Source organism: Molothrus ater, chromosome 10, assembly GCF_012460135.2.
Source record: "Molothrus ater isolate BHLD 08-10-18 breed brown headed cowbird chromosome 10, BPBGC_Mater_1.1, whole genome shotgun sequence".
In the NCBI taxonomy this organism is placed as follows: Eukaryota; Metazoa; Chordata; class Aves; order Passeriformes; family Icteridae; genus Molothrus; species Molothrus ater.
Window position 1 is genome coordinate 19,529,424 of NC_050487.2, and position 23,489 is coordinate 19,552,912.

The 23,489-nt window shown below is 41.3% G+C and overlaps 1 protein-coding gene across 2 annotated transcripts in view; it reads left to right on the forward strand.

Moving 5' to 3' along the window:
• Positions 1–23,489, forward strand: part of TBL1XR1 (TBL1X/Y related 1) — a 109,150-nt gene that overhangs the window by 2,859 nt on the left and 82,802 nt on the right. The gene's annotated exons all lie outside the window — the stretch shown is intronic.

Sequence of the window (23,489 nt, forward strand, 5' to 3'; positions counted from 1 at the left end):
TAGTTAAGATTTTTTTTTCTTGTGAGTTTCTTTTTTAATATGAATACTTCTTTCAGTTTTACTCTATATATGGTAATTATTGATGTTTGTGTAATGCTTTGAAGTTGTAAGGCAGGGTATAAGCGCTAAGTACCCAACAGCAATACTTCATAGTCATTTTCCCATCATGAAAGAGTTTGATGCTAAAAAGTGCTACAGCCCTAAGCATAAAAGAGGCTCTGGATGTATTAGGGGAAATGGCCAAAATTGCTGATAATGTTGTTTTCAGATAATAGTTTTAAGTTAGGAAGAACAGATCTGAATAATGTAAAGCAAACTGAGTTATTTTACCTAACTTCATTTTGGTCTGGAATTTAATAGAACGTGGACTTCACATTTGAGTCAGAACGTGTTTGCTGTTAGAAGTTCTGTAGTGGCAGTAAAGACCCACATCCTACAAGGATGTAATCATGCAGGAGTCAGGAAGTCCTGTAAAACACACAGCTTTGTGAACATCAGTGGCCTCGTTCAGCTGAATGAGCTCTGCAGCTGTCTGTGAAGTTGCTCCCAGAAGTTGGGTGTGTTTTGTATTAGTGGTGGGCAGTAGTATGTGAATCTTTCATTACCCTGGTACTGTTTTGGTACAAGAGCACTGTAAAATGTCTTGGGAAGGCCGAGGTAGTGGCGGGTGTGACACCTTTTCATCACTGATTCCTCTGCTCGTTGGGAGTCCCAAGTGACAGTCCCCCCTCCAGTTTTTGCTTGCTTTGCCTGTCCGTTCTGCCCCCTGGTCCCACAGCTGCTGAGGATTGTGGTGCCTGTGTGAATTCTGACACCTTGCTGGCGAGGACACTGCTGGCGGGCGGAGGAGAGACAGACACAAGTCTCTGCCAGTCTTCCCCTCCCCAGCTGGTATAAGGTGGTGGTGGTGGTAAAGTGGTCTGGTCTGTGCTTTGGAGAGGAGAGCAAGGACAGGGTGTGCTGCAGGTCGGTGTTGTGTCAATACTGCAATATTGTGATTCTGAGATGTATCGTACCCTAGTGTGACTCATTGATAATCTAACTCACGTTATTCATTTTGAGTGGTGTGATACTGGTCTGTGTGCTGACCATCCTCGCTGGGTGTGTGTTTGCACATGCCTGCACCCAGAGTTCAGGGTGTAATGATGACTGTATTTAGTGCCCTAAACATCAGCTCATGCAAGTAGCTGCAGGTTGGGAGAGAAGTGAAAGTGTGTGTGTGCACACTCTGTAATTATGCCTGTTTGGCTCCTGCAAAAAGTAACTGCTCTGAGAATATACTCATTGCATGCTCATTTTTAAATACAAATTTAAGTGTTTGTGTTAGGTGAAGGAGTGTCAGGAGCTTCCCATTAGGAGCTATGATTGACAGCTCTTCTCTCTTTTTGAGTTGCATTGCTGCATTAATGTAGTAGCTTCAAATTAACAGGTGATGAAGAAACCATTTCTATGTTTCTGCTCTTGATTTAGCTAGCCCTGTCCCAAATGTGCCCAGTTTTTTAGGTGCAGAAGTATGAAGTTAGATGGTCTTAATTTCTGTAAAGTCACTTAAATGACAAGTGACTTTACTAGAAAAAGTTCAAGTGATCCTGACCAGAGTAGATTGAGACGGCTTTATTCATTTTATAATTGGCTTCTTCTGAGATAAAGTGTGACAATGAAATGAGGAATAAGGAATATCTTTTGCTATGAAATTGTAGGGGAATATATTGGCTTTCCTTTAATTTTGCAAAATTGAATTAGCTAACTGGAGGTAAGAAGCAGTGAAAATGAGGCAGCATAGCTGTCACTCTGAGAGAGTTGGTAGCTTGAGTGAAAAAGTTTGGAATTCTGGTCTGGAAATTGCCAATTTGTATGAAAACTGGCAAACTTAGGGTTCTGCCATGTGGTATCTAGTCCAAGATGAGAAGGCCCTTTCCTTCCCACTTGTAATGAAAACAAGGCTGAGCTTGTTTATACAAAATGCCCTAGAGTTTTAGTGGCCTTCTTTGAGCTCAGGTTAAATGTTTCCTTGGTTTGGAAGGATCCACAGAGCCGTAACTCAGCTTACACTCTGAAACCTTTGTCTTTAGTACCTTACCATTACGTTTCTGTGACATCCTTTAGACTTAACTTTTTATATTGATAAGGAGCATTAAAAATAATTCTGCCTTGATAAGAAGTAAATGGTCATTCCAAGCTGGAGGTTGTGTAATTGTAGGGGAATATTCACTCGTTGGTTGGGTGTGTAGGATTTTGCTGTCTTGGCTAGCCAAGGAGTGAAATTGCTGCTGTTGCAGCTCACACCTGCTCACTTGCTTCTTGGATGGGCTGATTGCAGGGAAGACTTTTGAGTGCATTTCCTCACCTGTAGAAATAGCAATCAGAAAGTCTGGTGAATTGGTGTAGCTTTCTGAAGAACTTACTGAAAGAAGCTCCAGAGTGATGAAGGGGAGCGTTATGGAATTGTCTTGGCCAATATATGCAACGTCTTTCGAAGAGTCTCAATTTAATTTGGATACAATTATGTGTCGCCAAACTCAGTGCTAAGTGGAGATACTGAGGTCCTTTGGAATATGTTAGCTAGAATGCCAGAAGCAACATCCCTAGGTATGCTATTGGCCTAACACACCATTTTTTGAGGATGAGTAATGCAGGCAGATTGGGTGTCAGCCTGGCTGTGTGGTTCAGTGCCTGCCCATGGCCCTTCCTGGTGCTCTCCGTATCCTGCTTGCCTCCAGGAGCTGGAGGTGTGGTGGCAGTGGGGATCTGGTCCCTGCATTTGTGCTGTAGTTGTGCTTGGTGCAAGCTTGACTCTACTTAAGAAGAGTATAAGCTGGCATCTGCATCTCTAAAGTAAGATATTAATAGTCTTATTTTCAAAGATGCTGAGTCCCTGCAGTTGCATGTGAAGTTGGCAGTCTCTGTGTGTGCTTAGCATTTCTAAAAATCAACTCTTGTGTGTGGTTTGCAGGCTTTTGCAAACTCCCGTGAGGGTGTAGTTTCTGTTCCTGGGAGCAGTATTAGTAAAAGGCTATGTTGTGTGCTCTGACTTGTGTTTATTGTTGTAATTCTGAAGTCTCCATGTTGCAGAGGAGCAATCTTGCTTACTAGTAATGTCTAGCAGTAAAAAATCAGAATCATCCAGAGAAAACAGTTGTGTGGGATTTTTTGTTTTATGATCGGAGGCTCTGTTCAATCTCTGCTCAGTGTCAGTGTGTTACAGACACTCTCCACAACCCTGTGCCATATGCAGACACGCTGGGTGTCATTTCAGATTGCTGGAGGTGCGTGGCTGGAACTTTGAGCTGCTGGGGTGTGAGTAGCAGACCTTCCCTTCCCCTTCAGTGGGGCAATAGTTTTGCCAGCCTGGCAGGGCAGGCGAGCAGCTGTCCCTGCAGTAATGCTGGTGCTCCTTTTAACCCGTTGTGGGTTTGGGGAATGATGCAGTTGCTTCTCTGGCTGGATGCAGAGCTCCCTCTTGCCCCACTGACCTCAGGCTGATGGTAGATTTTTATGAATTGGGACTGTGAAAGTGGAAACTTTGCTCTGTGCACAGCTTCGTGCCTGTTGGTGGCAAGCAGAGAGCTGCAGAAAAGATCTCTGTGCTGCCTATTCCTGGAGCATTTTTCCAAGGTTATGAGTTACGGGTCAAATATTTACTGTTTATGAAAATACAGTGCTAAATACTGTGTCTGGTGCCAAAACCACAGAAACTGTCAAGGGCTAGAGTCCTAAATAGAACCCATCCTCAAAGTTGCATCCATTTGACATTAACAATGTCAAAAGTTCAGGCTCTTCACATGGGTGACCTATTGCCAGTGAACTGAGTGGGGAATTATGGATGGTGAGCACATGTGAGGCAGATTTGAGTCCCCTGATGGTTCCCTAAAAGTACCAGGCAGAGAGGAGACAGTTTGATTTCCTGGAATAAGTTGCCCAAGCTGTCCAAGGAGTGGAATAACAAGTTTCATAGCTCTTTAGTGGTTTTTGGACAGACTGATTCATGCTTGAGTGTCAGCATGACTCCTGAAAATACTATTTTGCTTTGTAAAAATAGTATTAAAAAGATGTCATTATTTTTCATTTATTATTGATATTGGTCTAACTTACAGTCCTCTTGGACAAATGAGTGTTTTTGCCATTAATTTCAGCAGTTGAGAAAGGAGCTTACCTTAAAATACCGATTGATCTTAAGAGAGATGAGTGAGTCTCACCCTCCCCCCCCCTGCTTCCTGGTCTCTCTAGCTCACAGTAAGCATGAGAACTTTTCCTCTTTTAGGTTATGTCTAAATTTGTGGGGAAAAAATAGTTTTGATATTGCATAGACCTATGGGGGAAATAACAAGAGATCTGGGTCAAAAAAGTAGGACGTGCAAGATTTAGAAGGTGTTGAAGTGTATTTATTTGTCCTATATTAGGTTAAAGGAAGTATTGGTGCTCTCAGTTTGGCAACGTGTCCTTCAGTCTGCGGTGTGCTGTAAAGGGAAGACAACTGCTAAACAATGAATCACCACTAATTTTTGTATGGATGTTCACATTCTTCTCTAGTGCAGAAATTTCTGATTGTGTATCAACACAAACACGCTTCTCTAAATACAGACTCTTGGAGATAAATTTTAATTGGGCAGTGCTTTGTAAAAATGCAAGTTTTTTGCCATGATGATGTTTGTGATCCTGTAATGTATCAGATTTTATACCTCTTAATGTACTTACAAAGCAAAGTTAGCACAAATGTAGATGGAGGAAAATGAGGGATGGTGTGGTCAAACCATCTATTAATGCTGACATCAAATAAATTGTGCTAGGAACATATCTTGTGTAGCAGTGCTGTTTCCTATTGCTAGTGCAACAAATATGGGGTTTATAGAAGTGGGGTCTGTACTTGATGAACAATATGAATGTTTTCTTGATGCTGACATGGTACCTGATTTTCCACTTTATTTTGAAGGCACAACTAAATTTCACAATCTGGTATGTTGTTTAGACTGTAAATATCTACCATTGTGGGCATGAAAAAAGTCAGCAATATGAAACTTCAATATGTTGAGTTGTGACAAAACTTGAACACAAATAAAATGAAACAACCTACAAAGCAGTTTTGATGAGCTTGATCTGATAGCAGGAACGGATGTCTAAATGTAGCTGATTAATAGAAACCAACTTATTTTTCTTTTTTTTTTTTTTAACAGCTTTTGCCTTTATAGTAAATATTTGTCACAGTTGTTTGAGTTGTAAGAAAAATGCTTTGTATTTCTGTGAATGTCTTCCAGGGCAGATTGTGAATGGCCTTTGATTACATTAGAAATATCAATGTTATCTTGCTGTTGGCAAAATCCATGTTAGTTGGTTCTTCTGCTGTCTACATGTGCAAGGTTATTTTTTACTTATCCTAGTTCATCAAGGCCTTTTGTAAGATTCTTTTTTACAGTACATATAATACGTATTAAATGCATTAGCAATTAAGTTTTAAGAGTCTCTTCTATTAAAATAAAACAAAAAGCCCTCTATACCACTGGGTCATCCCGTTGAGGTGCCTGGGCACCACAGCCCTCCTAGGTGTATTATTTTCTGGTAAGAAGGGCATTGCTTTTGTCTTAAAAAATGAACCCTCTCTTGGTGTGGTTCTGTGGGCTGATTGTGAAAGCACCAAATTCAATTTTCCCATTAGTCTGCTGTTGTCCCAGTGCCTGGAACACAGCTGAGGTCTCATGTTAGAGAGATGCTCACTGCTTGCATGTGCTGGGGACTTCTGGGGATCCCGTGCGTATCGACAGAAATGGTGGGGAGAATTTTTTTAAAAATTACATGAAAGATAAAGGGATGGAAACTTTCAGGGGTAGCCAGGGAAAACACTGTGGATGTGTTTTGACTCGCTCTTTGACGCTAGGGGTGACTTCACACACGAGGCTCGGAGGGTATGTGAAATGCAGTGTCAGACTCCGGCTAGGAGAACGTCCCTTACGTAGGCTGAGGTCTGGCTGTTGTGCCAGCAGCAAGGCTTGTGTGTGTTGGATGCTGCTGCAGAGCTCCAGAAAGCTCCATTGATGGTGTTGGAATATGTGAAATTTCATTATGTACTTAATGTGCCTCCCACTTACCCAGCTGTGGCCTGGGCCTGTAACCCTGTAACTATCTGCTTGTGGAATGGAGTTTTGTCAAGGTGAAACGAAAGAAATGCTCAGGTTTTAAAAGCACATTCAGAGATCAGGTTAGTCAGATTTCATTTGTGTTAATGTTCTGTAAATGGTGAAAGTTTGGAACTGCAATGTACTTCCGTGTGCCTGTTGCTGCCTAGTTGTATTTGTTAATCTGATGCTGCTGGGCCTACTGCTGTTCTGTGTAATTAAAATAACCCCCCAAGCCTCCCCCCGTGTGATAAAAAGACAAGTGGTGCAAGATTGTGCTGCTTTTTTCTTTCTGAATTAACCCCTTCCAAGTGTCAGGGTGGCTCTGCCTTTTCCTCTTGGCTCTGCTCCTTGTACGTGCTCTAGTGGGAAAGTGACAAATAAGTGTAGTGAACTGTCATTTTGCACCATTTTGTTCTTACACCTTCCTAAGGCTTTATTTAATTTTTCTAATCATTCCCCACCTGTTTTTTTTTTTTGGTTTTTTTTTTTTTTTTTTGGGCTTTCTCTGCCCTCTTTGTTACTTTGGACTTTTACTTTTTCTTTTGCGTTTTCCCCATCTGTTCTCTTTTCAGTCATTTAAATCAAATTGGTGCCTTCTTGTTTCTGTTCTCTGGGTCTTCTCTGCTTTCTTCCTCTTTCTTAAAATGTTAAAATTATATGCAGGACTCAGTCCTAGGTAGCCCTCTTGAACTGGAGGGGTTGAATGGGTTTGGATGATGTAGCCTGAGTCAGTGGTGGAGCAAAACCTGCTGGGGAAGTTTCATTATCCCATGTGTGCCCCTGGCAGCGAGCAGGAGGTGAGCGAGGGGCCTGCCTGCGGGCACATGGGTGCTTGGGATGGGCACACGGGGCAGGAAATGCAGAGGACAAATTTTGGCAGTGCTCTTATATGATAAAAATAATCTTGGCTCTAGGCATATAGCATTGATCCAACTCTTGATGAAGTCAGAGGGAGGCTTTGGAGGGAGTTGGTGTGAGCATTTAGTACAGACACGAAAAGCTGAGGAAGTTGGAGTGAAAACCTCTGCGCGAGGTGGGGTTGGCTTTGGGCTCTTCAAAATAAGGGGTTTTATGCAAGAAGTTTTTATTGACATTGTGACTTAAAATTAGTGAAAACAAAGTCAGTCATCGTGAAATCAGTGGCAGCCTTATCTTATTGTTTTTATTGTGGGTAGTGTTGACAAGTCACATGCCCCATTGTTCTGGGTGAACAAACAGGGCTTTGAGGCTGCGAGCTGGGACGTGCGCACAGGCGCCTTTGTCCTGTGGGGAACTGCGACTTTGGAGCTTTGTCTTTAAAGAGTTCACATCCAGAAACTGCATGATAAAACACTCTCTTGCTTGATATCCAAACACCATTTTTGTTTCATGTCTTGTTGTCCAGAACCTAAGAAAATAAACACAGGTGACTTAATGGATCATAAACTCTCTCCTACCTCATTTCCCAGCAAAACCTATGGATAGCAGGCCGGTGTTCTGGCTCCAGAGTGGATGTGCTTGGGACTGAGAGAATGGAGAATGTGCTTTTGAGAAAGTCAGTAAAAGCTTGAAAGTCTTCCAGGTGTAAGTCCTTTACCATAAGGCTGGTGACACTGAAAACAATAATAGTGAACCTCATCTGTACTGAAGTCACAGTTTTGTGGATCACCTCTAAATTACTCATGCTGTTTATAAATCCCTGTAATCAGGATATGTGTAGTGTAACTAAGATGGATGCAGTAGAGACTGGCTGCAGGAGCAGACTTGGCACGTGTAGGCTGTGGATGTAGTCATCCAGCCGTATCTGGGGGAGAATTCCATTGAAATTGCTGTGAGTTTTGCTTAAGGAAGAGCAGAAAGATTAGTCTTCCCTGCCTACAGTGATTTTTATTATGTTATTGTTTTTAGTACATCTTAACAATGCCTGAGTAGCTCATTGTCTGGTCCAGTATTTTTGATTTGTAGAGTAAATGTGGTTGTGGTTTGGGGTGGTTTTTTTTTTTTTTTTTTGGTTTGTTTTGTTTTTTTTTTTAAATCAGCATATAGTCTTGCTTATTCCTCTTTGGAAGCTGATGCTTGCAGTGTGTTTTATACCTCTACAGGGCTGTTCACCAAAATGATCTTGAATTGTCAGAGCTCCACAGTAGGTATTACCAAGTTGCTTTCACTTGTAATGGCACGGAAGGTGGTAGAAACTTTCAAGCTGGTAGAGATTCTCGTAGCAATCTTGACTGCGTGTCGACAGTGTCAGCTGCGTGTCCATCTGCTCTCTGGTATTAGAAAACTTCCCCAGTTTGGGTGGCTTGCAGGCAGTCTGTAAAATACTGCCTCAATTTCAATGCAGGATGAATGGCAAACTTTTGGCATCCTAATGTGGGTGTAATACAGCAAAGGAATATATTCTGTGGGTTACTGCTCAAGGTTTTCAGGCCTTTTTTTTTTTTTTTTTGAGCGTGACTGCAGTTTGTTTACACAGTCCCTTCATAGGAACTGCCTGATAGAGGGAATTATGGAATTACTTTCTGGGTGTAAATTCTCTCCATACATTTCCACAGGCCTGTCTAGCTCTGTGGTGGATCCCCAGAGACACACCTCCACTCCCCACACCCACAATTTTGCTTTCTGAGTTGACCTAATATACGAGTATGTGACAGATAACTGCGTTTACTTGATTTTTTGTTTACATTACTGAAGATTTTCTGTCCACATAATGATTAGGACAGAAAGCTGGTGTCAGGATTATCTGTTATTTCTGCCACTGTGTGACCTTCGCAAATGGATTAACAAATTTACCCATGCACCACTGATTTAATACCTAACAGTGGCTTTTTCAGACCAGTTCAGTGCCCTGAGATCTTCTGGTGAAAGGCTGTGTAGGTAGCAGTGTAAAGTGGCTTTTGTTTAATTTTTCAGTCTCTGCTTACTTGGAGTTTTCAGTTTAATCAAGTACTCCATTTTAATTTCTAGGTTTTGTCTGTGTCTTTTAGTTTTCTGTGGGACAGAACATGGTCCTTTACATTGGAAATATTTTCTACTAGTGCCAGGACATGTTGAAATCAGGCTACTTGGTTCATAAATTTAGGCATGTTTCTGTCCTTAGTAATGTGGAAATGCAACCTTATATGAAGTTTTAAGATGCCTGCACTTTTTCTGGACCCTGGCAGAGTTTTGGGAGTTAGGAAAGGCAGAACTTTCTTGGTGGAGCCGTTTCAGGAATGAGTTTTGGAGAACAGCTACAAAAGCAGCCACTTATCCCAGCACTGGGGGTGGGAAGGGGGGTGATGGGACCCTTGAGCTGACCCTGTTCTTGATGGAGCAGAGGCACAACAGAGTTTCTATCCTCTGATGTGGTATATTGAGTCCTCTGCCAGGCTGAGACAGATTTATGGGTCCTAAAAACATCATCTCTGGAAGGATGTGTTAAACCCAACAGCTGTTTTGGTGGGGAGAGGGGATTAAAGTCCAGGTAGTTTTGCTGCACCAGTTTACAGCCTAGCTCCACAAAACACTGGTGTTGCTACTGTGGAGGCTGTGGCTGAGCCATTGGAGTGAACGTGGTTGGTTTAGGTAAGGGTGGGCCATGAACCCCTTAGCTGAGCTGTGCTGTCAGGCAGAATCTGCTCAGAGTGCAGTGAGCCAGCTGATAGCTCAGCCAGCCTGTACATCAGGTTTGTACTGACTGCTCGGGTTCACCCATACATAAAATACACATAAATCTTTGCCATGTGCATCTAATTTCATTTGGGTGAGTCTTCCTTTATAGCTTCCTAAATGTGTCTTGTTTATAAGTTTAACTATAAACTAATTTACAAGCTTTTATGAAAATCTTTTTTTAATGCCCTTTACTGGGAGCCAGTGGTGTTTTCCTGGCCTGAGGACACTGATTTCTGGTCAATGTTTTCCTTGCTGGTATAGGTGTATCCTGAAGCACATCTCAGTCATGGCTGTCACAGCTGTGCTTGTGACACTGATGAACAGACATTCACTGTTAAATTATCTTTTTTTCAAATGTTGTGTGGACATTTTTCATCTGCTGAAAAAATGAAATTTTAGAGTGTGTTGTAATTCTGGGGAGTCTCTTCACTTTGGGAGTAGTACCTAAAGTTGTAGACATTTGGGTTTTGCTGTTATAAATTGTACTTCTGTATGGTGACTTTTCTTATTTTCACCATGCTCTACCTTGAGAAATATCCCTGGTTATTTTGCAAAGAAAGTCCTGCTAGCACTAAATAAATACCTTGAACTTTGCAAAGATGTATTTACACACACTGGCAGCATGGGTTGAAGTTAAAAGTGGGAATTTACAGTACGCTCACATTTTTTTTGGAATGACTCCAGGAAGAAAGTGTCTCATTCCTGTTTAGAGTAATATATATCTATATATCAGCTGATATAGCTGTTGGTGTAGTCAAGCCCTAATTGTTTAAAAAAAAATATCACTTAAGTGTGATTCTTTGGTATATTTAGAAGAGCTGAGTGAAGCCCTTTCTTGGTTGAACCATTTTCTTGTGATCTCAGGCAGTTTGCATGTTCTTCCTAAGAAATATATTATCGCTCCATTGAAGTCAATTCAGGTTCTTTGGAAGTAATCCAACCTTTAGGAAAGAAAAATATTAGTGTGCATGTTGAGGGAAAGGGTTTCCCTTTATTTCGGAATTTGCTTGTCATGTGTAGCAAATAAGCCATTTTCAGACACATTAAGGCTCTGTGAAACTAATTTTCAGCGCTGACAGTTTTCTAGTCCTGGGTTAAGCGGAAAGATTTAAATTGAATGTTTCCAATTTTTTGTATTGTTTTAAATAGGAAGGGTTATGTATATTTGCTCAGTTATAATTTGAGTGCCCTAGGATAACAGAAAAATGAACCATTTGAAATGCTGAGGACGACAGGGGTTTTTTTGCCAGTCGTTTGTTTCAGTGTCTGAAATGTGTTGTTTCCAGTTTAAATGTTGGACTTTATGAAAGTAGCCTTTGCTTGGAAGCCTTAAATATTTGCAATGTGTTGTTTATTTGGTTTATGAAGTTTTGTGCCATTGGAAGGCTGGTTTTTGTTTTAGCAATGGGTTTTGGCAGAGCACATTTTAGCATATGTAGTCAGTCATAAACAAACTAGAGACCACTAATGCTTTCATCCTGTGGCTGTATCAAAGCATGTAAGGTTGAATTAAAACTGTCTGTCTGTCTGTGCTTCTTGGACCTGTGCTGCACTGAGACCTTCAGGATGCTCATGATAAAATTCTTCAGGATGCTCACGATAAAACTCTGTGCCTTCTGCCATTAAAGCAGTGACTCTCTTTTGTTTTTTGTGACTTTAATCTTTTAATCAAGGAGGGGTTTTCAGGTTTCCAGGCTTGGTTTGTGGCTGAAGACCAGCGCTGCACACGCAGAGCTGAGTTGGGCGCCGGTTCTCCACGCAGAGCGCGTGGAGCTCCAGCGGTTTGTGCAGGATTTGATGTGCTTCCCAGGGGAGGACAGGGATTTGGCAGGAGCCTGCCCTTCGGTAGCTGTGTGCTCTTGGAGGTTACGCAAGCTGGGTCATTGAGCCGGGTTGTGGAGCCTGCAGAGGGCTGCACAAGGGCAGAGGTGAGCTGCGGTGGAGAGGAGCCCCAGGATCAAGGGCTTTCCTCCCAGGGCTGTCACCTCAAGGGCAGGACACAGCGAGGACACTCGGCATGGACTCTGGATGGGGTGGACAGGAGAAGAGCTTGGAGCCCTCCCCTCAACCCAGGGGTTTCGCAGGCTGTGCTGGAGCACAGCTCTTCTCCAGGAAGCCGCCACCCTCCCTGGGACCTGCCCTTCATTCTCTCCTCGGGTTCAGCCTCCAAACCCATGGCATTCTTCCTACACCTGTTCAAAGCACTTCTTCAGTGTTGCTTCCGAACCAAATGCTGTCTTTGCCTCCCTGTCATTGCAATCATAGAGCTACAGTTTAGAAATTATTATATTTTTTAATATTTGCACATATTTCAGTCTATTTTCCTAAATGTTTTGTTTAGGCTTTTAACATCTTAATGACTCAAAGTCTCAGCTGGTTTTGTTTGGAGCTATTTCTTCCTCAGGCAAAAATCAGACCTAAAATGTTTTTTCTAAAGTTTGTGAAGAAAAAGCTCTCTGGTAGCATTTCTGAGTTGTTGAGATTAGCTCTGAATTTCCAGATAATGTAATTTTCTTTTTTAAAAGAGGTCCCCTCCCCCCTCCCCGGCAAGCCCTAAAGTATTCTTTGTGTGAATGTACTATATGATCTCTAATTATATGATCACATACCATTCCACAAATAGTGCAATACAATAGCATAGAATTATTCCTAGGATCTGGTAGAGGTCTATTCACTAGACTACCTTAAACCCTGAGCTTGCAAGTTGTTTTGTGTAAATTGACTCCTTCGCCTCCCAGAAGCCCTGTTTACTGTAGCTCTGCCTTAAGCCCAGGTTCAAAGCTTGTTATGGAATCAGGGTTTGGGATGTCAGCCTTGAAAGTTGCCATTAACTGCTCTCATACAGCACATGCATATTAAGTAGGATAGCAGAATAACAGTGAAATTGCTCACCTAGGTCTGCAGATGAATTACCATAATTAACTGCTTCTTCCCATGAATTGCACCTAACGAAGGCTGTGCTGTTGGCTGAAAATAAATTGCATAATGCATTGCTGTTGACTAAATTATTTACATACCTTGGAGAGGAGATGGTATAAAAAGGCAGCAGAACGAGTGCTGGACCATTATGAAAAAGAAATGGGGGGAGGGAATCACAGCCAGAATGTGGTGTAGCCTGCCTTCTCCTGGGTCACCCAGGAGCTCTGTGTCCTGTTTGCAACACAGTGTGTGCCTCCATGGTTACATATTTATCACATTGCATTGCATAATGTATGTGTGGAGAAAGCAGAGTTAGATCTGTGCACACAGCCTTGGGCCTGCTCTTAAAAAGAGTGTGGCTGTGTAGTTATAAATTGCTAAAAATGACTTTTTTTTTTCCTCCCCCTGTGTAACTGGTCCCAAAATATCTGAAGTCAAAAGCAGAATGTGGCTTAAAAAAATCAATTATAAACCAAACTGGACAATTTTTGAAATGCTTGCTGTTTTGTGTTTACTTGAGAAGTGTCCTTTGTGTGCCTGTTGTGAGGGGGTTGAGGATTAAGCTCTATCCATTATGTGTTTTTCTTAACTTCTTATTTAGCCACGAACTGTTTTAAAAGAGCTGTATTTGGATCTGCTGTCCTTTTGTTGTCTTGTAGAATGCTGTGCAGCCCTATTTATTACAACTTACTAAAAAAGATGGCTCTACTGCATAGAAATTGCTTACACTAATTTACCAGAGGGGTCAGACAATAAATATATGTGTGAGCTGCTCCATGCACACACAGTGGTAACACCAAAATTACTGCAGCAACTGAACATGGGCTCCATCAGAGGTGGTGTTCTGTGTTAGAATTTTCCAAAATAAGGCTTGTGTTTTCCATAGGCAAAAACCAATCTGGAATTTTAGATCTTGTTTCCTAATTTTCTGGGGGTTTGCTTTGGCCTCGGACTTTGTTTTGGGCCTAATCTTGACAAAATCCTTGACAAAACTTGGAAATGCCTTATTTTTTTTTTTCCCTTGTGCATGGGGTTGTCCATCCCTCTGCCTCCATCACAGAGGTGGCGCCTCAGGATGGACAAAGGAAGCTGCAAGTGGGGTCATGGCCCTCACAGAAACTCAGTTGTTTATGTGATCACTTCTGGTTATGGTCCCAGTGGAAATGTGGCTGCACTGGGGAAAAGCTTTGTAAAAACAACTCCGCTGAGGAAACTGGATCACAAATAATTTTTTATAAGTAGGCCAAAACATTGCGTGATAAGGTTTGTATTGCGTAGGCTCCCTTTTCTTGCCAAATTAGCTGGAATAGGTCAGCTTTTGTGATAGTAGCAATGAGAAAAACTAGTCAGTTGTTTTTTGTTGGCTTTTTTTTTTTTTTACCTATTAAAAATTTTTCTTGAAAAGCTTTATTTCCTGTTTGAGAACATGTGCTTGAAGTTTGGCAAAGATATGATCTTTGTGTCAGGGGATATTTTTGGCTTGGTTTTGTTTTGGATTTGTTTTGTTGGTTTGGGGTTTTTTATTGTTCGTAGGGCTATTGTGTAAAACATAAATCTGACATAGGCAGCCTTAGTTTTTAGACTGTTCAGGCTGGTGAACCACTTACTGTGTTGCAGTATTAAATAGCAATAAATGACAAAAACCCATTAATTGATAGGCAGGCAAAAGTGTAAAACTAGCAGAACAGGCTTGGAAATAAAATACATCAATGCTACCTAACATTTGTGACATACCTAACAAATTATGACAAAATATTTTTAACAAACGCTTTTCTCCAAAATTTCAGAATGCTTTCAAACACTTCACACACGGTTCCTGCACTGTACACTTCGTAGTGATGAGTGATTAACACTGCTGCAAATGCATCCTGTCCAAAAAAATGCCACAGAGGAAAATTTGTTTTGTGTGTGTAGCTTTTGGGTTTTTTTAATATTGTGTTTCCTATTTATATTTTTAGAGAATGAGCCAAATTTAATTTATGGAAAAAATGGGAGATTTTCATAGAAAGGTTTTGAGATTTGCAGTGAACAGAAAGGGAATCTGCTCATGGTTATTACAGTTCTTCAGACACACAGTGAATCTTGAAATCACTGCTGAAGGATGGAGCCTTTAGTGCTATTCTTCTGTTGTTGTCACTGAACTTCTGAGCTGTTATTTAGGAGAGAGGGATGATCAGAAAGGACAGCAAAGACCTTGGAAACACCCTGGCAGAATTGGAAATCTGAGCTGGGGTGTTTTAAAGGCATATTTCCTTTTAGAGGACTGGAAGAGAAGACCAGAGCCATAAGAGTGTAGAGGAAGGGGAGAAGTAGCATTCATTCTGTTTCTTGCTCTTCCCTTTGGAACACAGATTCCATGAATGCCTGAGTTCAGTGCCCTGCTTTAATGTGGTGGGAACTTCACCAGCTTCCTTGTTCTGTCTGTTAACAATCAACTGATTGAGGGTCACGAGTGCTTTACAGGACACGGCCACCTGACGTGGCACTGCTTGTGGGACAGGGACCCATCTGGTCTGGGCTTTAAGTGTGCCTTATTGTGTGCAGGTAGAACTTCAGTGCAAAAATTGTGCAGTAGGGAAGGGATAGAGAGAGGAAAGTGTGCATGGAATTACTGATTTTGCATTGTCTGCGAGGAGAAAGGATAATTTCAGAATGTGACATAACTGTCTCCAAATTTGTTTGGCTTTTTGGTGGGTTGGATGAAGATTTTTGTGTGTTACAGAAAAATTTTGAGAGATGTCACAAAGGGGATAAATGAAAAAAATGTTGTGCAAAGCCTTGGGCAGTGAGAACCTGCTATGAAGCATGAGTATAGAGGGCAAGATTTTACATTCAGTGTATAATTGTAGATATGGAATAATTGTAAATTTGCAGGTGAGAAAAATACTGTACTTTGCATCAGGCTTTCCAAGTCCCAGTTGAGCAAGGATGGTATTTGTCTTGGCTAACATCTGTTCCTTTCTGGAATAAGTGGCTTTAAAGGAAGGCATGAAACTTTAATATGATTTCTGGTTAGCTCAATCTATCTCTTTCTCCGTAGTTTCAAAACATACTTTATTTTATTAAATTCAAGAATACAGGTTACCTATACAAGCTGCTGGCTCCTTACACAAATAATCATATGATAAATGCAATTAGATTGAAGTCCAGCAATATTGAAATCATTTCCATAGGAAGCTGGCTGCCTGCCCAGACATCTGACGTCATCTAGGAACCACGCTCTTGGTCTTGGACAAATGTCTTTGGCACAGCCCTGTGAAAGTCACTGTGGTTGGGATCTGGGTGGAAATAAGCTCTGAAAGGCTGAGTGTTTATGCCTGATGCCTTCCCAGGCATCTCCCTCCCTGTAGACACCTTCCTGCACACCTCTGAGGAGCCCTGCTCTCCACAGGCACAGGGAGGAGAATGCCAATCCTTAACCATTAAGAATTCTTTCATGTATAGTAACAAGTTTCCACTCAGCCTTCCAAACCCTTGATATGTGCTGGAATAATGTGGGAGAAGGACTTCGTTGTGGCCAACGTAATTCTTGGTAAACAGAGATGAGGAATGATGTCTCATTAAAAAATGTAGTGTGGCAATAGGAAAGTCATGTTTATTACCAGTTCTAGAGTTGTATAAATAGAGATGTGAGACATCTGCTGAGCATTGCTGTCGTAGAAACACTGAAATCACGTTTTTTCAAGTTAATAAATCTCAGAGCTAAGAAGAAGAGTAGTGGAATGAGGGCTTGGAGCAAGACAAATGAAATGAGCAGGGCAGTGGAATGATGGGAGACTTTTTCAAATGTATTTTGCCAAGGAGGCAGTTGTATAACAATGTTCCATGTTTTAGGATTTGTATCTCCTTGTGCTTGTTGAAAAGCAGGAGAGACTTGACATAACTGGGAAAAGCCTTGCATCAGGCCATTAATTACACTTTTATTTAGGTGGTGAGTGTGTATTGGGCTGGTGGAAAGGAGAGCTGCTTCTGCAGAGCAAGTGTCATCCCAGCAGTGGGGAGCTCCCTCTGTTGAAGGGACAATTTTAGGGGGATTCCCACATTTTAGAAAGTTTTTGTCTCCTTCTCACCTGCAGGATTTGGCCTTGAAAGATCACTAATGTTTATGATAAAGTAGGACTTGGGGTTTTCTTGGTGGCCTTCTTTTGTTTGATGGGTTATTTATTTATTTAAAAATGTGTCTCAAAATTCTAAAATGAAAAAAAAAACAACCCTCTTTCTGTGCACTGTAGTTCTAAGCTGCTAAGGAGCAGAATCATAGTTTAGATTTAAATGCAAAAGTAAATAAGTAATTTATTGCCTGTTAAACATGAGCAAACAAAATCCCAGTATATTGAAGAATGTTTTGAATCTATTTCCATGGGACATATAGACAAGAATCTCTCATAATTGGTCACCTGTGGCCTAAACAAGGCAGTTGTGTCTGCTGTGTGACAGCTGTGTGTTCTTGCAGGATCACTGGTTTTACCTGTTAGAGCAAGAATAAAATAGAAGGTGCAATTGCCACAAAATGTAGTTCCACAAATATATGCCAGTATTTCTCTTTATTACAACAGAGTTGTTGAAATAAGGAGAAACTCAGAAATTGCATCAAGTATATTTCAGACTGGTTTAATAGAATTCTTATGTTTCATTTTGTTGTTTGGTTTTGGGGTTTTTTAATACTCAAAGGTAGACTGCTGGATGTTTTTCTGCTGTATTTATGTACTGAAATTTGTGAGTTATTCAGTTGGCCACCTCCTATCTCTCATCTCATGAATATTTATTCAGAGGTTTTTTTGTTTGTTTAACAAAAAACCTTGTAAAATAATGCTGTGCTGTTTTCCACTCAAACCCTTCCTTATTGCCTGAGCAGAATTGGTTTTGATGGTAGTAATGTTACCTGTCCCTCTCTCCAGTGTTGGCTTTTCTTCAATAAAAACTCATTCTTCATCCATTTCCAGTTTAGCAACCAGTTCCCCAAACCCGTTCAACTTTATCCAAGTGTGATGCCAAACTGGATTCTTTGTGGTGTGGAGCATCCACCAAATTCTGTGGATACAAATACCCTAGTTCTGACTCTAGTGTTAGTATGATGAGGTTGTTGTTAGAAATTTTATAACAAAAATTAACTGTGAACAGCTCAGGAGGAACAGGGCAAGATCTTTTTTTCTTTAAACCCTGAATCATTCTAGCTTGAACTTTTTTTTTTTAATACATTTTTACAAGCTGTGTTTTGAGTGGAAAAATTGTAAGATTCTGAATATTGTTCAAACAGACCTGAAAACTTGATGACTTTCTGACTGCAAGCTGGATGTCTGCTCTTATGTTCTGTGGACATTTGTGTGTGTAAATGAAATGGCTGCATTCTGTTTAATTTGAATGGTGGAAATTACTGTAGTAATTCCAGTATTATTTAGTGAACCAGTATGATTGCTGGAATGGGGTGGCATGGGAAGATTGAGGGACTTCATTATTTATGGGGCAATTTTTACTTTGTTGTTCATTATATTGGCTTGAAATTAATTCACTGTGAGGTTCCTGTAAAATTGCTTTTTGTGAAATATTATTTATTTTACCTTTTAATAAAACACCCTGACTTCTATGAAAGGCATGAAAATAATTGAAATAAATTATATGCAAATAATTATTTAAATAGTGCGGAAATCTAATGTGTGGTGCAATTAAAATTCCTGGACTCCCATCAGTCTTCCTAAGTGAAGTCCTCATAATGGTGTTTTTCCAGAGGCAGTTTTTCCATGGGAAATTCAGCAGCAGCTTGGGTCAACCAGAGCAACCCTTAGAAACATGGCCAGGATTATCTTTCTAGGGATGCCACGGTGAGGATTTTAGGAACACCTAGACAGAGCTGTTCTCATTGCTGCCTGGATTTAAGGCCTCAGAGGGTTTAAATCTCTAACCCTGCTGCGGTCAGAAGAGCAAGCCCTTACTGGGATTTTGATACACACAGGAGGAAGGAAAGCTCCTTAGGACCCTGGTTGTAGGGAAGAAATTAGGCTTTAACCAGATCTGTCTCTTTGTTGGGTGTCTCCCGGTGTAGTTTCCTCACATTGCTGTTTTCTGAAGCTCAAAATAATGCCTTGTTCTCAAGCGATATTAATCATCTTGCATGCATTGAAGTGTGGATCTGACTGTGACTCAGAACAATTTAAAATCAGGCTTCATGTCTTATGAAAATAAATGGCTCCCAGAGGAGAAAGGACTTCTGTTTTCATTTACTGCTCGTGATGGTGAGCTGTGCCTCGGTTTGAGACGTCCCATCTTGCGCTGACTTCCTCCGTGTCCCTGTTCAGGCTGACAGTGCCATTGGCTTTGATCCCAGCCTTTACTGGGAGAAAAATCTTGTCATGGTTTGGGTGGCTTGTGGACAGATCTGATAAGAGAGGGTTTCTGATGTTTCCTCAGCAGGTCAGGCAGGGATTGACAGAAATACACTGGAGTGTGTTTTAAGCATGGGGAGGGAAAGGTAACTCTGAAGGGAAGGCAGCTTATAGGAAGAATTGACTCGGCTTTGGGAACAGTCCTGGAGCTAGGAGCTACCAAAGTAAAGGGTGTGAAGATTGATCATTTGGGGGTTGTTGCTGGAGGGTATGTGAAACATTTTGCTATCATTAAAATAACTTAAATATGCGTGTTTTCTAACTGGTACCTTATCTTTACACCACAATTGAAGGAAGTTACTTTTTGTCCTTTTGGATTGCATTGGGTGTGTCTGTTTCGGGGGTTTATAGCCAGTTTCAGAGGGGTTTTTTTACTTGGAATGAATGGTCAAGGTTGGTTACTTAAGTAACAGGTTTCAAAGTGGGAAGGGAAAGTGAAATTTTCAGCGCTGTGTTTGCTCACAGTGAACTCAGCTGAGCAGAACATTTAATGGTTTCATTGAAAACTGTTGAGAGCTACGGGAATTCTTGCCTAAATTAATTCACTGCATTAATTTCTAGAAGACACTGGGTAGTGTGGGTATAAAAGCTACACTGTAGTTCCACCTTTGGGCATGGGCTAGTGGATCTTTTTTAAAGCATGATCTTCCCCATCAGAGGCAGCATGTATGATTGGTTGCTTTTTTTTGATTATTGATTAATTATTTTTGATAATTTTAGATTATCTAAAATTCTGACCATCCATTTGTCAGAATTTTAGATAATCTAAGACAGAGTTGCTTTTGTAGACAAGTCTATTTTTGGAGTGTGTTCTGGGAACAGTAAGTTGGGGTGGTAATTTTTATTTATGTTTTTTGGATGCTTTCTCATTGTCCTCATCCTTGTTGAGCTGGACGAAATGGTTACATTTTAAGGCAAAAAATGTAATCTAGTTTGGGAGTTAATGCATTGCATTATTCAACAGCAGCCTCCACCCAGTTAAATGTAGTATTGACAGTTGCAGTAGCACGCTTCAATGTATTGAAGATTAAAATATGTGTGTGTATTTGTGGGAGAGCATTTCTGGTGCTTTTTATTTGATACATGTAATCATCATAGCCCATTTGTCACTTATCTGTCTAGTGTCAGACATGTCACACCTGTGATCCTTCAGAGAACCTGTGATCAGTTATACTTTACTGCAAAGGCAATAGATTTTTGGTAATCTTCCCTTAAAAAGTGGAAAACTTGCATGGACATTGGTGCAGGTTTGGTGCCTACAGTGTAATTTTGTGTTATCCTATATAGCTGCCATGGAAGTTTGGCTCCCTGTTCATTAGATTATTTCTTTATTTTATTATTTCACTTATGAAACTGGCTTTTTTGTAACACTAGTGAAAGCAAAAATCTCAGGAGGCTGTGCTGAATGGCTGCAGTTATTTGAGAAAAATTCAGAATGAAATTTACCTTCTTTTCTCAGCAAGCAAGAACACAAGAATTAGTGCTGATTAAGACCTCCTATGTCGTCATCTTGTTAATTATAATTTTTAGTTATGGCTTAGGGGGAGGGGATGTGTCAGTTTACCCAATGAATTAAGAAAAGAGTAGCAGGTGGAGAGACTCTGAATCTTTGAGCTGTTCAGTCCAGCAAAGTCATGTGTTTGTGTGGAGGGAACTGAATTAGTTCTCCTTGCTTGTGACATCTGTGATATCTTGTGCAGCAGAGTGTGGTTGGACTTGGGGCAGGTGTTGGATTTGTGGTTGGATGTGTTCTTGATCTGTGATGACTTTCTGTTGCATTTCATTGAGCTGTGTGTTCCTGGAAATGATAAGCTCTGTCTGGCAGCGGGAGATTCTGGTATTTTTTCATTGTCTTGAGCAACATCTGTACTCAACTGTGCAGTTTCAGAAGGCAGGTATCTGAGGTCTCTACATGACAGTTCATGCTTCCAGCAGCAATTGCTTTGTAGGTGGCCAAATGGAAAATGAGAATCCTATTTGCATTCTCTGTCCTGTTTTCAGTCTGATGGGGAGATTGAGATACTTGAGTTACCTGAACGACATAAAAACCCAAGCGAGCCTGGCCCTAGGCCAGAGCTCCATCTTTGTGCTAAAGGGTGAGTGTGCTTTTTGTAACTGCACTTATTACCAGGAAATCAGCAAGGGCACAACTGCTACCCTGCCTTTGGAGGAGGAGCAGCAGCAGTGTTTGATCAAATCGGGTGTGTGCCAGATCACAGCTGCTCCTTTAGGGCTTTTTTGTGCAAATCCAATCTGGCAACATAATTTTGTACCAGCTCATCCTTTTGCCTGGCGTGGTGGTTTGATGTGGTGTTTCATGTTCAGCCCTTGACCTGGTTTAGCCAAAGTCCTTGGTGTGTTTGCAGAGAGAACGGGTAAAGGTTCACATCTGTAACAAAAACCTGAAACCCTTGCAATACAAGCAACAGTATTTGCCACTGTAAGAATTTCAAATTATTGCAGTGCAGAGTGTGAGGGCAAATAGTCTCTGGTAGTCAGTACTGGAATAAGATGTATTTCTCCAGTATCCTTCTCTAGCTGTTCAGCCTTCAGACACTAAAGGAAAAAGCATGTTGAAGTTTAACCTGGCAGTTCCACTAGGGTGGACCAGTCTGCTGCTGTGGATTTGATGTGTTGTTCACAAGTGTGCTGGGAGAGGTGCATTTTACAGTCACAGCCATGTGCACTAGGGACAGTTCCTTTGTGTTCTAAGCCTGCTGGTAATCCGTGGTTCCAAGCTCCTGTGGATTTATCTGCTCTCCTCTAGAACCACAGCAGCTGAAGCAACTTCCATGAAACTTGAGGATAAGTATGAGGGAGTTTGCTTAGTAAAGAAACAAACTCCATGATGATTTCTGGATGTGAACTTCTAACATAGGAGAGTGCAGTTAAGGTAATTTTAAAGAAATGAAAGTTATTTTATATGAGTGGCAGACTCTCACATCTTCATATGATTTCTTCATTGGTTCCCCTGTTGGCAGTTCACAATCTGTCCTTCAGGCTTGCACTTAATGGGGCGAGTGTTTGCTGCATTTTCTGCTCCTAACTACCATAGGTGCTTATTTGCTCCTCTCTGGCCTGTGGCACTTACAGGTATGCCTCTGGAGTGAGGAAATGAGGAGTCATTAAACTAGAGGAAACTCAAAAATAGCTTGCTTCAGGCAGCTTATTGCAAGGTTGTTTAGTGTTTTTTTTCTAAATAGCAGAACAAAGCCACAACAGTACAAATGTTTTATGGGCCTTTTCCTCACTGCTGTGACTTGTTTCTTTTTTGTTAATTCTTTTTTTTTCCCCCACCTCATGTCATATTATGAAATTTTTGGGCCGTTACCTTACCATAGCTACAGCCTTAGTGAAAATGAAAATAGTAACCTGAGTAATCCCATATGCCAGGGGTGGCAGCAACGCTTCCCCTGGAGCAGTGGATGAAGCTCTCACTCTTGGTTTAGCTGTGGGATAGACAGGTGATACATTGACCTCTCCTCCAGGTTTTGGCAGTAAATCCAAGCTGGGCTTTCTCCCATGGGCTGGGGTGTTCAGTTGCTGTCTGCAGGATATGATGGGAGCAGTGGTTATCCCATGGCAGCTGCCAGGCTGGGAAGCAAAGTGTGGCCAGGTGAAGAGCAGGCAGAGCCAGGGCCCCTGTGCTTGGTGGGCAGCTCTTGGCAGCACGTGTGGTGTTGGCACCCTGGAGGTGAGGAGCAGTCGGTTCTAAGGGGGAACCCCACTGCTTGGGGCTGCCAGGGAGAAGAAGGTGTCACCCCTCAGGATAAAAATTGGGCATTTGGGGTGGCAGGATTTGAGAACAAAGGAGGTGGCAGCAAAGGCTGGGAGGAAGAATGGCTGGAAAGTGTCAAGGCAGTAGACAGAGGTGGCAGAGGGTGAGTAGCTGGCAGAGGAGAAGCTTGTTTCAAAGTGACTGGGACCATTTGGTTTATGTTAACACATTCTACTTCACAGTTTGGGAGGAGTGCAAATAAACTAGGTCAGCTCATGCAAGCCTTGTTAAGAGAAACATGAAAAAATGGCTAAGTGTAGTGAGAGAAACTATGGGAAACGTCAAAGATAAAATTGTTTGAATGATTTTATAATTTTTAAAATGATTATTTTTATTGGATGTGCAGTGTTAACTTAGTGAGGCAGCATGGATTTTATTTTCCCTGCTGCTGTAGTTAATGATTATCTTGCTTCTTTTGGAGACTGAAAAATAACAGTGGTCTAGTGTGGCTGGGGCTCTGGAAATATCTGTGACTCAGTAGGCAGCAGTTCTGTAAACAGATGCAAGACATCTTAGAAAAGGATATAAAATTATTAAACCATAAAGCAGTGAAACCATAGAACCTTTCAGTGTGTTTACCAAAGTTCTTACAGGTTCACGCTCAAAGGAAATAAAACCACTGGTAGAGAATCTCATTAATTTATGTCTCAGTCAGCTTCAAATCTGTAC